We start from the raw sequence: 14,579 nt of genomic DNA on the forward strand, positions 1-14,579 counted from the left end.
ATTTTCAATCCAAAGTGCAAGTCTATGCTGGAGTCCAAGGTAGTGATTGGTTTGGTTCATGGGAGTAGCTGGAGAAGAAGGCGAGTCCGGGGTTAGGTAGGAAAAAGTGAACTGCGGAGTTACATAGAGGAACAGAGAATAGGTGCAAGAGTAGGCCACTCTGTTCAGCACCACCATTCAATATGATCATGGCTGATCTTCCAAAATCAGTACTTCGTTCCTGCTTTCTCCCCATATCCCTTGATTCCATTAGCCCTAGGAGCTATATCTAACTCTGTCTTGAAAAAATCCAGGGAATTGGCCTCCACTGCCTTCTGTGGCAGAGAATTCCACAGATTCACAACTCTCTGGGTGAAACAGTTTTTCCTCATCTCAGTCCTAAATGGTCTATCCCTTATTCTTAAACTGTGACCCCCCTCGTTCAGGACTCCCCCAACATCAGGAACATTTCTCCTGCATCTAGTCTATCCAATCTCTTAATAATTTTATATGTTTCTACGAGATTCGGTGGCCAGGAGAGAGTTCGGAACATCTGGGGTTGTTGAGGGAGGCCAAGAAGATGACCAAGGATCGAGAAACTGACCAAGATTGGACAACCCAGCCCTTACCTATAGAAAAATCCAATATTACGGAACCTACAATTTCTGCTGTTTTGCAATTTAGGTAGAAAGTTCCAATCTGAAAGTAAAGAGTGATTTTTGGATGAGTAAAGGTTGAATAAAGTAGCTCTACTTCCAGTAAACTCCAACAGAAGATTTGTAGCAAAGGCAAACAGTTAAATGTGAATACTCACTTTAGGCTTGGTATCAGCAGTAAATCTTCACACCTAACGTTTTTTAATGAAGTGCTGGTCCCATTTTCTCTGCTCATACTTTAGACATTTCAGTTGCCGGAACCAATATTGAACCGTGTGTTCCGGGCATTGAGGATACACAGCCTTGTGATGTCTGGATCCTGATTAGTTCTTTCATGGCTGTGAACAATTATGCAGTAATCATTCAGCATGGTATTTCATGCTAGACAGCTTTGCCTCTGTCACTTTGTTGTCGTGCTTGCCTGAATTTATAGGCTTGAAACTTGTACTATTTCACGGGAGAAATAAATTGCTAGTTAACGCTGGTTGACGATGGCGCAGAAGCATGGTGTTTATACACCTTGAGAATGCAGTGACAGGACACGTTCCAAAATCACACCCCAACGCTTGAGCTGGGAACGGAAACTTGTTTAACCGTTTTCTCTCTTTAGCGGCAGAACAGTGGGTCTCAACGGTCAGGAAGGAAAACAAAGAAGAGGTGGAAGGCATGGAATTGCACGAGTTCCCTTATCTCCCAGCCAAAATTAAGTTAGTCAGTACATCCATGGAGAAGTGAAATGGAATGAATCAGGTTGTTAATACAAGAGAGAAGACTTGCATGCTTGCTTTTCTTGTTGCTTCTCAGAAGATGCGGCAAGTTTCCTGCTGATGTTGAACGAGACCAGGAACAAGGCTACAGAATTTCAGGAGCACCGTCCAACTCATTGAATATTACTTCTTCCTCCACCTGGACTTTTTAAGCAGTTATTTATTTTAAGACCTGCTGACGAAGAAAGCAAACTGTCAGGATTAGATACTTCTCTCTGCTTTTCTCAAGCTAATTTGAAGCAGATCTTTCTAAACATACGTTTAAATAATCCTGTGGTTTACATATAACATCTGACTATTACGATATGATAGAACTTTATTTATCACAGGAGGGAAATTGGTCTGCCAACAGTCATAAAAGCACAACAAGATACATGAAATTAAAGTAACGAGTGGAAAGTCCAGGATTGGGTATGTGCAAAGATTGGGAAAGGGGAGGGAGGGAGGGAGGGAGGGAGGGAGGGAGGCCAGTGACAGTTGGGCACATATTTATTTCACTGCAGATGATCAGGTGAAGCTTTATGATGGCAGCAAAATACTAAGGCAGAGGTTATCCACTGGTGAAAATCAGGACAAAATTGAGAAAGACATCTGCAAAGAAAGTAACTGGCAGCCCAGCATAGTAGAGAAGGGTGAGATCTCCCAGAGCAGAGGATAGTTCATTATGGGACAGGCACAGCTAAATGAGACAAGCTTGGATGTGAAAATCTGGTCGGTAATGTCACCAAAGTTGGGCTGAAGGACCTGTTCCCAAGCTGTGTGTCTCTATGACTGTCTATGAATAGGAAGGAACTGCAAATGCAGGTTTTCACCAAAGATTGACACAAGACGCTAGAGTAACTCAGCGGGTCAGGCAGTATCTGGAGAAAAAGAATAGGTGATGTTTCGGGATGAGACCCTTCTTCAGACTCATTATGACCTGCCTGGTCTCAGACCCATGTCGACAGTGGTCCAATATTTGCAGAACAATGGGAATATCTGGCATCAACACAGTGGGCTGTTGCAAAGAAGAGTCCTTGATCTATTTGGACTATGAAATAGAACTTAATTTGGTTTAGTTTAGAGATACCGTGAGGAAAGTGGCCCTTCGGCCCACTGGGTCTGTGCCGACCAGTAATCCCCACATTCTAACACTATCCTACACACATGAGGGACAATTTGCAATTTACAGTTTTACCGAAGCCAATTAACCTACAAACCTGTATGTCTTCGGAGTGTGGTTGGAAACCGGAGCACTCAGAGAAAACCCACGCAGGTCACAGGGAGAATGTACAAACTCCATACGGACAGCACCCACAGTCAGGATCGAACCCGGGTCTCTGGCACTACTGCGCCACCGTGCCGCCTATACACAGGGACCACAACACAGGGTGATGTAGCAAGGTCACCAATGTTGTATCTGGCCCAGAACGAACTGATGCAGAACATGAGATTCTGTGAGTTGCAGGAAAGAGCTCCATATCAATAAGGTTTTTGTACTTCCCAGAATTGCTGAATGACTGAATCAGGTGTAGATAGAGGTAAAAGGTTTAAGGGAGAACTGCATTGTAATGTAGAAACTATTCAAAATTTCAGAAGATTCTCGGAGGGATTCAACAATCGGCGTTGACTTATTAATGTCAATTTAATAGAGTGTAGCCCAGAATGCAACAAGGGAGGCTGAAAGCAGTCAAAGAATTAGAGACCCTTGGAGAGAGGAAGAGTCAGAGGAGAAGATGTGTGACTTAAAAAGGTCAGCAGGAAGCAGGGAGGGCAGGTATCCACAGGAGTCAGGAAATGGGGAGCCTTAGGAAGCAATCAAAGTAGAAAATCTTATGATTGCTCATCATCAAGGGCATCCAGTAATATACCAAATATAAAGTATAAATATTAGAACTAAAATAGACGAGAAGGATTTTGAGCTTTGCTTTAAGTCTTACGATCGCAGTTGGTGCTCAGAATGTTTATAAAATGTAGTCATGGTTATAGAGACAATTATTTAAGGTCATTATTGTAACATAGGATGTGAGATTGTATGTGTATTAAGTTTGTCTTGAAGATTCATCCACAGGCATTATCAATATCTGTAATGGACACATCAGAGAATTATTGAATACAGTTGATAGTGAAGTGCTTAATCAAGATCAAGTAGTAAATGGGTGTTTTGTTGAATTTATAACTCTGTGTATGTATCTACACAAAGATTTATTTAATTGTATTGTGCATGTGAAAACATGTAATAATTATATAATTTCATCTAGGTGTATAGCTGAACTGGTTTATTTTTTTAATGGTAGAAGCTGTGTATAATATGAGTGATTATGTAACTTGAAAAACATATGTATCCTATGGTATAATTTTTGTATATTGCTGCACCAGCCACCGCTGTTAGTTAAGAGTTATCAGCCTTCAATGAAGGGTATTTTGTAAGTGACTCAATCTTTGCTCTCGGCTTTAGAAGCAACATTAAAAAGCCGACAGACTTTGCGCTGTACATGGAGCTTAAATTAACAAGGTTTGTCAAATTAAAATTGTTTGACATAAAAATCTCACACAGTGGCTGTAGCTTTTCTATTTCATTTTTTTTGGCTGGGAATGCACTCCTTCCATCTGTCCGACTGAGGGTGTTAACCTATCTTTCTGCAACTCTGTAATTTGCTGCCCATCTACTAACCATCTAAACAAATTAATATTGATCTTAGACACACAAAGCTAACGTGCTGAGGTGCTGAGCTATTCCAGCTTTTTGTGTCTATTTTCAGTTTAAACCACCATCTGCAGTTCCATCCTACACACTTAATATCGGTCTTCTTCCCCGAGGTTCAGCAATAATTTGGCACGCTGCATTGCCACTTTTGAGAAGGCACCCGGAACCTGATTATTCCGCTCTTTACATCTTTCAACTTCACAGGGAACAATGCAGTGCAGTTAAAAGTTACTGTGATTCTTCCAGCCACGTTCCTCACCTCTTCACTGGTCCAAATTGTCAATCCTGAGAGTAAAACTGATTAATGACATTTCTTTGGTTCCCAGGAACCACACCACTGGCACCTGTATCGATACTGGTGAAGTCTGAAGAAGGGCCTCGACCTGAAACATCACCTATTCCTTCTACCCAGAGATGCTGCCTGTCCTGCTGAGTTACTCCAGCATTTTGTGCCTACCTGAAGTGAATGGAACTACCTAGGTATCGAAGGTTCTTGTGTTGCCTCTGTTTATCTCTTCTACAATTTCATTATAGAAACTTCCATTTAACCTAATCTGTTTATAGATTGCCTGCATCATGGAGCAGAAATTAACAAATGGAACAACATTAGAGCATTAGTTATTTTCAGATTTTCTTAAAATACACAACTGAAAATTGATTAATTTTATGTTATTAACATGAATATTTTAATTTTATTTTACTTTACGTTATTTATTTTAGGTACAATTTAGGTTAATTGGCTGGGTAAATGTAAAAATTGTCCCTAGTGGGTGTAGGATAGTGTTAATGTACGGGGATCGCTGGGCGGCACGGACTTGGAGGGCCGAAAAGGCCTGTTTCCGGCTGTATATTTATGAATGAATGAATGAATAGAAGTTCTTAATATTAAAGGCATTGGTGATGCATTATAGCACGGATGGACAGCCAAGTTAAATTCCATTTAACTTTCATTCCTCTTCATGTTGGAGCAATCTTGCAAATATTAACTTACCAACTGTAAACCTTTGTCTTCGCATGTTGCAATCGCATACTGCTACATCTTTCCTGTCTAGTCACTATTTCCCATGAAATAATAATCAGGTCCATATGCCATCCTTACATTTTTTATCCTGTCCGTTGTTCCAACTCAAAGAATTCTGGAATAATTAGGTTCATTGTTGGAAACCGATTTTCACGCGACGTAGTCTCAGAATTGCAGACATTAACAAGCATTTCGTTCATGAACCAAAAGATCAAAATTCTTAATTCAATACCACCTTCTTGGTTCCCAGAGGAGTCTCGGCTAACTGCTTCCATTTACTTCTGCGTACCAGTATATGTTATTAAAATGAATTAAGTGAGCAATTTTGCAATTCTAACAAAATCTGTGCCAGGAACATTGAGCAAATAGGACTGAGCCAGCCGAAACTGCATCAAGGCAACTTCACAGCAATTGAGTAATTAACACAAACTCACAGTATAACTTTGACCCTTCACAGGCAATAAGCTTAAGGTGACATCTGTAAACTCCACCTACCAGCTGTGTAGTTTGGTGTTGCAACTTGAGGGTGTGCAGCTGTCTTTGGGGAGAAGTATTATTTTCATCCTTTAGATGGGGGGGGGGGGGGGGGTAGTGAGAAGCATCAAGTGGGGGCAATTGCACAAAAATGTCTTCTGATATCCTTCAATTGTCAACCTAGTGATCTGCTAACACAAAGAACGGCAGATGCTGATTGCCTTGATTGTATTCATGCATGGTATCAGAGTGATACGACCTGACAGTATGATTTCCATTGTGCATCTGTGAGATCTTATGAAAGGTCATCAGCCTGAAACATTAACCCTATTTTTTGCTTCACAAATACTGCCTGACTTACGGATCATCCCCAACATTTCTTGTTCTAATTCTCCGAGTACGTAGTCTTAGTTTAAGCCCCATTTTCAACAAAATACCAAGCGAATCCAAAAACCCTGAAGATATACAGTATATGTCCACAAACTTACTTTGTCATAGGATCCATTTTTTTTTCCAATAAATATATTCAGCACAGCTGGCCTTTGCTAAAGCATTTCAGCGTGGATTCATCGCGTTGTTGCCAGATGCACTCTGTTACTTATTTTATCATGGACATCAGTATTTTTGGCCTCTGCAGGTGTCAAATTGACAGGTTTATAATTCACTGAGATGTATTTTCTAACACTTTTGAAGGCTTGGAATAAAATCAGAGATCTCTCAGTTCCCTGGTGTGTGTGTTTTATTAGCCCTTGTTCGTCCCTCTCAGATCTTGCACCTCTCCCCATTTTTCACCAATACAAGGTGACCTTTCTCTGCTCCTCCATGTCCTGCGGTGCGCTCCCTGCCCATTATTCTCCACTGCGAGCCTCAGCTTACACTCTATTGCTATCCATTGACCTTCCTTGCTGGATGAAGCTTTGCCTTGCACTGTCGATTACCACTTGTTGACAAGTCTCACACTCTCTATCACCACCCGCTGGCATTGCACTTCACTTTGTAAATACATCTGTTTAAACCTGGAAGTCGAAATGCCTGATATGCAATGGAGCATCTACTCTGTTGTTATATTTGAAACCCCAAATGGCAGGAGAGCAAGCCAACAAGGAAACTGCATTTTTATTCCATCTTCAACATTAATCCAATTCCAAAATTACTTATTTGTATTCATGTAAAAATAATCAAGAATGGATTTATTCAACCTTCATATTTCCCCAGAGCAAAGAAATCACTTAAATCAATTTAAAGTTTCAGCTGCAATTAATGCAAGGTGACTCTTGAATTTATAACTTCAACCATAGTTACAGAAATATCGCAGAGGCGATCACATTTAGCTGCCTTAGATCACTGAATCCTCCATTGTGTCTAATCTACTTTCAGAACGCTGGATATCCTGTACAATCATATTGATATAATTCAGAAAAGATACAAGACTGCAGGGCAACAGAGACTTTGATAATGCTGCATTCATTTCAAGTATAAAAGGCCCAATATGGTGTCTACAATATGTGTGCACTTAATCCATGCTGAATATGTGTTGATAACTGCATTGGAACATAATTCCTCCGTAATCCTTCAAGCCATGTGTGTCAATGCATTAAAAAGCCTCTGCACAAACTTTACATAAAATTCCTAATGTTTCCTTTGGCGCATTTGACAAAAGAAAAAGGTGATTAGCAATTCATGGCATGGGCAGACATTAAGGAATCCTTAACAAGGCTATTTGAAGTTTGAAGGGCTTACTCACTCCACCCAAGTCAGTATGGGCCGTTACAGGTAACCCTCTGGGGAAGCTTTGCCTTTGTGAGCTGACTGATACCCTCTGTGGATACCTCCCGCTGGAGCTGATTTTTATGCAGCGATAGGGTCCAGTGGGTCTGCCTTTAGAGATGGAGCAGGCAAACACAGGAGGGAGGAAGATCAGCCAGCAGGGGCGGGGGGGGAGTGGAAAAACACAAACTCACACTTTAATAACGTAAATAGACTTAAAAACTACACAAATGTTGGAGAAGGGAGTCACGGTCCAAGGATTGGCGTTAGTCACATGAGATTCCTATTATGGTCCAGCCCACATGTTGGGCCTAGTGCTCAAAGAAACCACACGATTTCAAGACTAGAGGGCCTTCTGCAAGTCCCTGAATAAAAGATGTCAGTTTTCATTTGCTAAAATATTGAATTTCAATTAAACCAGTTATGGATTACCTCTTTTGCTATGCTGACACCTAAGCTTTGATTCCAATCTGACAACAAAAAAAAGCCCACTGGAGGAGCACAGTGGGTCAGGCAGCATCTGTGGAAGGAAGTGAACAGAATATGTGTCAGGTCGAACCCTTCCTCAGGCTGTCCGACAAAAAATGCTTTTCTTCCAGTTCAGTCTTTACCGCTAATGGTTTTGCAACACAGATCATGCACAAAGTTCACCGGATTCAAAATGCTATAAGGGACGTATTAGCATCAGAAATGAGACGTGGTTGGGGCAATGAATTAGTTGCATGTTTTTTTATAAAGCAAGAAGGTGTGAACATTAGAGGCAGTCTGGTCAATACCATGTAAGGGAGACACAAAATGCTGGAGTAACTCAGCGGGTCAGGCAGCATCTCTGGAGAGAAGGAATAGGTGACGTTTCGAGTCGAGACCCTTCTTCAGACTGGGTCTCGACCCCTCAACGTCACCCATTCCTTCTCTCCAGAGATGCTGCCTGACCCGCTGAGTTACTCCAGCATTTTGTGTCTACCTTCGATTTAAACCAGCATCTTGCAGTTTTCCTTCCTACACACAGTGTCCAGTAAAATCATTCTACTATTCCCTGCATTAGGGTCAAAGTTTCTGATACCTATTCGCTCTGCAACCTCTCCTCGCAGCGGTACTACCCAGAGGGTTTATGCTGCCTGGGGAAAAAAAGATTTTCTTTTTCCTCTTCTCCAATGTCCTTGTGAAGAACGTTCTTCAACAAGATGCTGGAGAGCCTGGGATGCTGATTAGCAATCCTCACTTCGAGCAGGCTTGCAGATAAGCAATAGAGTGGGTGGTGTTGGCCACACAGCTGACTTATTAAACAGAGCTGGCAGCATCAATTCCACGCCCCCCTTGCCTGCAAGAACAGATGTGTGCACTCTGCACGCTCATTTTCCAACACAATAAAACTCCGAGATCATGATTTCTAATTAACACTTCGGGTAAGAATATTGTGTAATCAACTAAATAACCAACCATTTATGCGGCTCAGAATTAAAGAAGAAAAATTAGCGTGCTCTCAGGATCATTTCATCTTTCAAACGATCAGCAAAATGATTGCTTAGGGACAAAGAAAGCAATGGAGCTATTCAATCCATGTATGGAAGTAATAGAGTGTATCTAGGTAGTATAATGTATCAACACCAAAGATATCTGTCGTCAACCAGCGGAAGGCCAAGCACAAGTGTATGCAAATCACAAGATAAAATTAATGACACTTGCAGCAGTTCAGACAGGCAACAAAATCAATCAGGGGTGTTTCATCTCAGTGCAATAACAATGCTTTGACATCTGAGGTATCTAAAACAAATGAAAAATTCTTACTTATATCTAACATCAGATTGCTTTGAGGGGGCATTAATCTACTGGTAGGTGGGTTAATTGGTTACAGTGAATTACCCCCAGTTTGGTGGGTGGCAGGAGAATCGAGAGGGGGAATGGGATGGGTGGGATTGCTCTAAAAGCTAGCATGGACTCAATGGGTCAAATGGCCTCTTTCCGTCATGTAAGAAAATGTGAACTATGAGTATGTGATGAAATATGAGATTTAAACAGCTTTTGGTAATATTCAATATATTCCCACTAATCTGACTAATTATTACTTCCCCTTTTGATTTGAAAGCTTTTTGATAGTTTCAATCAGTAAAAGGCAAGATCCAGAATTGCTATCAACATTTCTTCATTTTTCATAGTATTTTTCACCATTCACTTCATTTCTCTTTTGAAAATTGATGTTTTTGTCAACATTCACAGATTTCATATCATCTAATTGCAGCCAAATTTTCTTTTGAAACGTTAAATCGCTGGGGAAATCTTCAGATATAAACATGAAAAAATGCATTTACTTCAAACGGTAACACAGAATCTTGTAAAAATAGGACATCAGGATAAATTTATGATTGCTTCAACATTTAGTTGTCAATAGAACATCAATCACCAAGCAAAACATCCTTTGTTTTATTTTATTAAGAAACCAAAGTACCAGTGATTTAAACTGTGTTCCAGCATCATTTTAATTACAGATTTCATGTTTAATTCTAGTTGTCTGGAATCAGGCTTCAGAGTAATCTAGGTCAGTGTACGATTTTACTTACAGATTGATGCTAATATGTGATTGAATGTGTGTAGAATCAACAGTGTTTAGTCAAATGTCTAACAGCCATGTAAATACTTTGCAAATACAGTAAAGCCTCACAATAACGGACCTCTATATAGCGGATTTCGGTTCTAGCAGACCGAGGCTCTCATTGTATTGACCGCCACTTCCGCCAGTTACCCAATGAGATGGCGCCAGGTGACGTACTTCCAGTTGCGGGAGTGGAGAGAGCAGGAAGGTGTCGTGAGTACTGGACTCATCCCTGGCTCACCGCGAATTACACAAATTTCCACAAATTCACAACTCTCCGGGTGAAAATGTTTTTTCTCACCTCAGTTTTAAATGGCCTCCCCCTTATTCTTAGACTGTGGCCCCTGGTTCTGGACTCCCCCAACAGTGGGAACATTTTTCCTGCATCCAGCTTGTCCAGTCATAATTTTATAGGTCTCTCTAAGATCCTCTCTCACCCTTCTAAACTCCAGTGAATACAAGCCCAGTCTTTCCAATCTCACCAGGGCCATATACAAGGACCTCTTTACTCCTATACTCAAATCCTCTTGTTATGAAGGCCAACATGCCATTAGCTTTCTTCACTGCCTGCTGTACCTGCACGCTTACTTTCAGTGACTGGTGTACAAGGACACCCAGATCTCGTTGCACTTCCCCTTTACCTAATCTGACACCTTTGAGATAATAATCTGCTTCCTTGTTTTTGCCACCAAAGTGGATAACCTCACATTTATCTACATTATACTGCATCTGCCATGCATCTGCCCACTCACTCAACCTGTCCAAGTCACCCTGTAACCTCCTAACATCCTCTTCACAGTTCACACTGCCACCCAGCTTTGTGTCATCTGCAAACTTGCTAGTGTTACTTCTAATTCCATCATCCAAATCATTAATATATATAGGAAAGTGTTGATGAGGTGGAATATGTGGCATGATCTTATTGAACGGGGAAGCAGGCACAGAGGGACGAGTGGCCAATTCTTGCTTCTTCTATTGACGCCATGTGTTTGTGTTTTGGAATTTGATGGATACATCTGTCGGATTGCTGGAAGTTTAAAATTCATACCAGTCTATCACAGACCATTTTTTTCTTATTCCTCTCCTTCACGATCCTGTAGGTTTCACAATTACTCACTTTTTGCTTTATTACAAATAAATATCATCCATCCACCCCTACTCAATCTAGGAACAGTGTCTCTGTAATGAACACAGTGTCCCTGAAATGTGAACCATCCTTTGAAGATTATGGATCAAACATCATTGCAGGTTTTATTTTTAATTGCTCCTGCCCACTGAAGCAGCCACCCAACAGCACCGCACTGTCAGATTCCCACTCAGGGATGGCTGGATGTGCTCTTCAATACAATTGGGATGCCAAAGACCAGAATATTAAAATGTTGGCAACTAAAGATCACTTGTTTCCTCAAGTAAAACAGATACATGCAATCACTAACTCAAAAGATTACTAAAATCCATGAGGATTGTGGCTTTTAATTTTTTAGGAAAAAAAGATTGAGGATGAGAGGAAACAAAAATAATGAATAATACATCACTGTGTGGTAGATGAATGTTCACTGTCAAACTTCTGGAACATACACAGGGTATTTCAAAAGGTCGAGTCAATGTTAGTTGCATAGAAATTACAAACATTGGATTAAACCGACACAGACAATATCACAGGGATAAAGAACAGCCAGCTGGCAGTCGGAGCTAATATAAAAAATGTGTAAGTGTGAAATTGAGTCAACATAACAATATTTATTGGGATGAACCCGTTTTCCTTGATGAAATATCAGAGGATGTAAAAGTTAGACACTGTAATAATTAATAATACATATGAAAGTTATTCAACAATCAAGCAAGTTTATTTTTCATAGATATCTTTTCTTGATTTAGCCAAGAATTGGGATGGCGTGGTGGCGTAGCGGTAGAGCTACAGCCTTTCAGCGCCAGAGACCCGGGTTCAATCCTGACTACGGGTGCTTGTCTGTACTGAGTTTGTACGTTCTCCCCATGACCTGCGTGGGATTTCTCCGAGATCTTCAGTTTCCTCCCACACTCCAAAGACATACAGGTTTGTAGGTTAATTGGTTTGGTGTAAATGTAAAAAAATTGTCCCAAGTGTGTGTAGGGTGATGTTATGTGTACGGGGATCGCTGGTTGGTGTGGACTCGGTGGACCGAAGGGCCTGTTTCCGTGCAGTATCTCAAAAAAGTAGACTAAACTAGTCATTATCCTTCTGAAACCATATTTGCAATAGATGAATGAACGAATTAATACAGGAATTACAGCAAGAGAAAGTAAAGTAATTTTATGACCGGACTTTGACCAGATGGCAACTAGCTATGTCAAAGAGCACTGATAAGATGACCTTATAGAGGCATCTTTTTTTTCATCTAGGTTAATATCAGCTGTTGAGAACAAAGGTCAATACAGAAAAAGACAACCATTTAGCCCATAAAAATCCTGAAAACCTGCAACAATTGCAAAACTTTAACAAATTATTCACCGCACATGTCAAATTGACGTTCACATGAATGGCCAGACCCAAGCTTTCCCAGCAGAACATTGCTCAGAGCATCACACTCCCTCCACTGGCTTGCTATCTTCCAACAGTCAGTTCAGACCAGAGGGGATAGCGTTCACTGCCCTCGCACATCGATGAGCCTTGTGCGCCTAACACCCTGTCGCCAGTTTGTGGTTTGTCCCTCCTCGCACCACTGTCGGTAGGTACTCGCCACTGCTGACTGGGAGCACTCCACAACCCTTGCCATTTCAGAGATGCTCTGACCCAGTCGTCTAGCCATACCAATATGGCTCTTGTCAAAGTCGCTCAGATCTTTACTCCTGCCCATTTCTCCTGCATCCAACACATCCAGAATTGTTCACTTGCTGCCTAATATATCCCACCCCTTGACAGGTGCCAGTGTAACAAGATAACCAATGTTATTCTTATCACCTGTCACTGGGTATAATGTTTTGGCTGATCGGTGTAGATCTAGACTCAGCCAACAGGAAAAACAGAATTTGAAGAGGAGCAAACTCAATGAATTTTAAAGCAATCCTCTTGCATTCTTCTAAACTCTATAGAATATAGATTCACTTGTTGTGTCAATACAGTAGGTTCAGTGAACATGCAAAGTTTTCCAAAAGCACAAAAAAATGGTGCTGGATTTGGCAATTTGACTTGGACGTTTCAGCACATAACACACAAATGCCCATTATCCCGTTGAGCAGTGCAGGGGAGAACCATTCAAAGTCATCCATTGGAAAAGTTACGCCTGTCAATAAAAACTTGTTTGTGAAAAAAAAATCCCAAAACAGGATGAAAGATTTATACAGAGGGAAGGAATGGAATATTGTATAATTAGTAGAATAAATAAATAGCATAAATATAATAATTAGCATAAGATGTCAGTCCTTTATTTCAAAAGTTAAGCTTAAGGTTTGTCAGTTGAACACACGAGCTATTCTCACTGAGGAAGAGGTGGCATTTGTGACCTTTCAGCTTGAACAACATTTCCAGTGTTGTTCCTTACTAAGGGTTTAAATTAATGTTTAAGAAATACAAAATGAGCATGTATTACGATGAGTTTGGTTGGCTTTCTATGTTAATCATTATCTTACAAAGATCTCCCTAATACGACAGTTCAAAAATGGCCCATACAATTGATAAATATTGAAGGAGTTATGCAATAAAACACCCTCAACTAAAGAAAAAAAAACCTAACGTCTGCATTTCATCTGGAATATGATAAAACCTTCCTCTTCCCCGGAGGGAAATTGGTCGAGATTAGAATATCCCCAAAGTGTTAATTCACTGAAAATTAACTTAGCCAACAGTACAAATATCCACACCAATATTATTCTTTTCAAAGCACACATTGTAAACCTTTAAGCTTCAGAATACTTGCATTCATCCATGCTAGTCAGCCTTCTTCTTTTCAATCTGCAAACTGTCAAATAAAAGCAAAGTACCATTGCATCAATTTTGTTTTGTGTTTAAGATTTGCACCATGTGTATCGAGCAATAGTGGTTTTAAGGTCACTACTTCCATTATTAGGTTCAAATATTTCACTCTGTTTATCTTTTCAAGGTGTGCTGGGTTACTGCAGCTTGTTATCATTTCAACGGCTGTACGAGAAACAATCTTTTCCCCTTTTAATACTTATAGTTCAAAATCTGATTCATGGAGCCGAGATTTGTTAAATTGTTTTGTACAGATCTTTGTTTTGTGAACTGAAGTTAACTGATTACTAATCTTGGGTTCGATCAAAGGGGAAGTGGAATTAGAGTAAGCGAAAGCAAGATTAGAATAGACTGTTCAAAAGATAGAAGTGATAGAGGCATCTTAGGCCATAAGATACCATGTCATGTCCTGCAAATATTATGATTTTAATCACATTTAAATGTAGTTCAACCAAGGGAACCCCTGGTGTTTTATTTAATTATTAGTTCAATGCAGTTTATTGTTAAATTTCTTCCTCACTGTAAATTCGCTTGTGGTTTTAATTTACTATTGGGAATTTTAGCTGATTTTGCCTTACCGTATGATTTACTGGGTGCCAACGCGATAGAATATCTGAGAAACTGGAATAAAGGTAAAAACAGATTGAAGAGGTATAATGAGATAAAAATTTTAGTCATCCCTTACAT

This window comes from Rhinoraja longicauda, chromosome 23 (assembly GCF_053455715.1).
Source record: "Rhinoraja longicauda isolate Sanriku21f chromosome 23, sRhiLon1.1, whole genome shotgun sequence".
NCBI classification, from domain to species: Eukaryota; Metazoa; Chordata; class Chondrichthyes; order Rajiformes; family Arhynchobatidae; genus Rhinoraja; species Rhinoraja longicauda.